Raw genomic sequence first — 4,312 nt, 5'->3', positions numbered from 1 at the left:
GTGATTTAAGGGGCCCAAAATGGTTTTTTTTGTTGTTTTTTTTAAAGTTAGAGTGATCATTTCTCCCTGATCTAATCATGTGGACAGTGACAACTTGTTTTTTGTGAAAATGCTGATGTGTCAGCCCAACTTCTAACCTCACCTATAACCCCAAACACACCATACGTCTCATATGTAACAACAATAGTGGCATATTACATGTTCTGCAACAGACTTCACTTGTGTTTTGTTGCTCACCATTCTTGATGTTTTTGTACTTATTGTTAAAATCAAGTGGAGGGACATGTCCCTTACTCCATGTCTAGCGCCGCTTACACATCTGGGGAAGAAAAAATAGAGTTGATAAAAACAGTTCTGAAAAATGTCTTGTGAGGTATCAGGTGTTGTTGAAAATGACAAATGGTTTTAGAAAAAAGCGTGGACTTGTCCAAGTCCTGGTCTTGATCTGACTCAGTTTAAACTATTTTGAAAAGAAGGATGTACAAAACTTTCAGTCTGTTGACATTTTCAAATGCAAACTGCAGCAGGCAGTGAAGATTATTATACAAAGCATTGCTTTACTAAGCCCAAACACAAATTCATGCGACACTTTTCATATCTTTATTTGTAAAACAAACAAAAAAATACTTTTGAAAACAATTTCACAAAATATACATTAATATGCAGAAGTTTCTGTCTGTCAAAAAGTGAAAGTAAATGGGACATGAATACTTTTGCAATGTACTGCAAATACATGCTGTATTTAGCTGACTACTGCTTCACTGCTATCCAAAACATTGCAAAAGAAATATTTGGGTTTTAAGCTGTCAGCCAGACAAAACATGCTGTTTCAAAATGTCACCACTGACCCTGGAGAATTATGCTGAGCATTGTCTCATTTTTCAACATTTGTCTTATTTTAGAAGACAAAGCAAATGATCAGAAACTATGAGAAATAAGTCAATGCGCCATGGGAGTAACATGAGGTGCATCTTCCCGACGACCTGCTCTGTGGGAGCAAAACTTACACAACCAGGATAACTGCTTCTCTTTTTCCCAGAGGAGAAGATTGAACTCGTCTTGTTATTGCAGTTGCTGCCAGTGTTCGTTATTTTCTCATCATAGCTTAAAGGAAGCAGGTTCAGCTCTCACTCTCCACCTGTTAGGAGTCTCACTGGAGGTGGGGTGATATCGAGGGGGGTGAAATCAAGCTTCATTTAGAATGTTAATGAAATGATAGCCACACTGTTGGGTTGAAACTTTATGGAGGATATTTACCAGAGAGGCACAGAGCTGCAATCTCAGGCAAAGGATTAAGAGTTTTAGAAGTATGCAGCTGGGCAGAGACCGGCAGAGTGAAGTGGAAGAAGTTGGGGATGGGGGATGTGACTAAAGTTTCTAAGGGGGAAGGGGATTGTGTTTTTTCAGTCAGCCCTGTTGTCCCAAGCTCTTGCTGAGTGTGACTTATGCCCAGAGTTTGCCCCCAGGTGGAAAAGCAGTCGTAAAGTAGATAGATGCTGACAAAACACAATTTTTATGTGCTTGTCTTCTCTGTCCTTTGTGCCCCCAACTTTTACTTTTTTTCTGTAATTGGCACATTGGAGGAACAAGAAAACAAGCAAAGGGGCTTGCTCTTTGTTGAAAACACACACAGGGCTTCTTATTTTACAACAGCAGCAATTCAGTGTTTTCTTTCTTAGACCGAACTGATTTTCTTTCAGTGCTCAGGGAACCAGTTTGTTGCTCTTCTTAAAAGCCAGCTATTGCCCATTTCATTAGTCGACACTACGCTCTAAACTCCATCCACACAAGTATGTCAGATGTGTTGTGGTATGCAAAAACAGATTGGAAGGTGCTGATACCATCAAGCAGCCGTCTGCTTGTCATCAGCCTTCCCTGGCTTCTTTCCAGGGTGTCAGAATCACAGCTGAGCTAAAACCTATGTCACATTCTTCTCAGTAAACAGGAACTGTTTCGTTTTGAGGCATTATTTGTACCTGAAGGCAGGCATGGGGTCTGCATCTCGTCTGAAACTTTGCACGGCAATATCTTTCCTCTTGTTTGAATGAAAATGTAGGTTGCTGTGCCTTTACCATCCACGGTGGTCAGTACTTGTCAGCAGGGAAACGTGTGGGCGGAAAGTGACATATTTGAAGAATGCAGCAACTGGCACATCTTACTGTGAATTCTTCGAAGTTTTTGCAAGCCAGCAGAGACAACGCTTGTCTTTTGTTTCAGCCTTGATGGTGATCTCAAGCTGTGAGAGAAAGAACAGAACATGCTGAAGTATGGAGAGAGAGAGCAGAGATGGAAAATGTTGCTCTTTACAATATCTGCAAAAGGCCATGAATACAGTGTGATTAGATAGGGTCAAGGCCTGAGCCAAGTAAATTCCTAATCCCTCTGAGAGGTTCTCTGTGTTCTTATTATCAGCACACTTACTTGGCAAACTTGGAAGAAACTTCAGCAGTAAGGCGTCTTATAAGATATTAGGGTCACGGGTCATTCTGAATTTGCGATCATTTGGCCAGAACCTTAAGAAGATGAAAGCACAATAACAGTGACTTTTACTTTGCTCTGTATGCAGATTTTTCCAGGGATCAGAACGAGGAAAGGCCTGTACGTTCCAGTCATTTTTAGTTTTATCCTTCAGCATACATTCAAGACCACAAAAGCAAGAAAAGCAGAAGAACTGGGATTAAAATCTGATTACCTTCAAGGAAAGCAGTTAAAACACAGAATGTGATTTCCGCTCTTCAGATTAGACTCGGTGATCGGATTCTCAAGGCTTCCTCTGGCCCACGGCCCTCCTTCTCCTTCATGCCCTGGTGACCCCAAGGTTTCCTTGATGGGTGTGCTCCTTCTGTGATTCGCTCATTGAGTCCAGGATGCTAGGCACAAAAAGTATCAGCCATTGCTCCTGCTGATGTTAGGTGACAGCCATGATAGACTCAAGAGAGTGTGGGGGTAGGAGAGAAGAAGCGAAGGCTGCTTCCTTTGTTATGTCCAAAATTCCTTGGCTTGTGTGAGGAGATCAGCTCTTCAGCCTCCCAGATTCCTGTGCATCTTCTTGTGCAATGGGCAAAGAGGAAAGAAAAAAAAAAACAAATGACTTACTGAGGTGAATTCTATTTTTATTTTTTTTTAAATCATAATTTAAAATTCCGTTAGATAAGGTTTTACGAAGCCCCTTCATTATTTATTCCCACTTATCGTTAAAGTTGTGTAATTCCTAATCCTTTAACACGGTGCCACGAACATCACAGTGATACACCCAAAGATATCTTTGTGTGTATATAGATACACTGACAAATAATTTAATTTCTGATCATGATTACTCTCCCATTTGTTTTTTTTTACAAAGCACAAACTTTTGCAAACAGAGGTCATAAATAAAACACAGATATTTAGCAAATATTCTTTAGCAATTATAATTTTTAAAACAGCACCGAAAACCTACGTCATTGCTCACAACTCCTCCTTCAGTTTGAAATTCAGCTGGAGACATCAAGGTCTTTTCCTAATGCTGTCGGAAAAGGCCAGAAACAGCAGTGACAGCCGCTAGCACTAAACTGCACAGCTGGTGAACAAATCTGAACTAAACTGACACCAGATCAGTTCAAGAATTTAGACAGAATATACACATTTTACTCCTTTTTCGGGAATCTAACCTTTTCCTGCTTATGAGAACCCTGAATCTGCCAGCCCTAATGGAAACCAAAAACGTATGCAAGGTAACTTCCCATCCAAGTTTCTGAACACTTTCAGATGTCAAAAATTATGGCGACTTAGATGATCAACTCCACAGTTAATGCAGCTTTAACCCCTCAAAAAAGAAGATTCTCTCACAAAGATTCACTATGATCAAAACCAGCAGGGCTCAAAACCAGAACACTTGCCAACATAAGAAACAAAAACTAAATATTTACACATTATAATTTCTTAACTTTCAGGCAGAGATTCATGAAACACACACCGTGTGGTGACAATGTGGCTGAAGTTCATTAATCAATGCAAAAGCAAACACTGAATTTGCTTGTTTTAAATGAATAACATCGCCAAGTTAATTATTGGAGATTACTTAATAATCGTGGATAATCTCTGATAGTCACGAGAACTTTGGCGAGGCTATTTACAGCTATCGGTAAGTCTGTATTTTAAGATGGCAACAATGATGATTGACTGCCATTATTGAGAGGTTTACTCAAGTGAATAATCTTAATGTTGTCTATCAGCAGCTCAACTCTATTCCCACTGAGAAGCTCACAAGAGGAGAAAGAATGAGTGGAGGGAATGGAGCAGAGAACAGTTGGGGCATTGTGATAAAAAACAT

The 4,312-nt window shown here is 40.0% G+C and overlaps 1 long non-coding RNA gene across 1 annotated transcript; it reads right to left on the bottom strand.

Moving 5' to 3' along the window:
• Window positions 1-577: 577 nt before the first annotated feature.
• LOC129363676 (uncharacterized) lies at window positions 578-3,048 on the bottom strand. The gene is made up of 3 exons (XR_008606340.1): window positions 2,693-3,048; window positions 2,422-2,513; window positions 578-2,236 (listed from the first exon to the last, which is right to left on the bottom strand). It is a non-coding gene; the product is annotated as an uncharacterized LOC129363676 (long non-coding RNA).
• Window positions 3,049-4,312: the final 1,264 nt, after the last annotated feature.

The sequence above is a fragment of the Poeciliopsis prolifica genome, unplaced genomic scaffold, assembly GCF_027474105.1.
Source record: "Poeciliopsis prolifica strain line A6 unplaced genomic scaffold, Auburn_PproV2 SCAFFOLD010, whole genome shotgun sequence".
NCBI lineage: Eukaryota > Metazoa > Chordata > Actinopteri > Cyprinodontiformes > Poeciliidae > Poeciliopsis > Poeciliopsis prolifica.
This window is presented reverse-complemented; position numbering and strand designations above follow the sequence as displayed.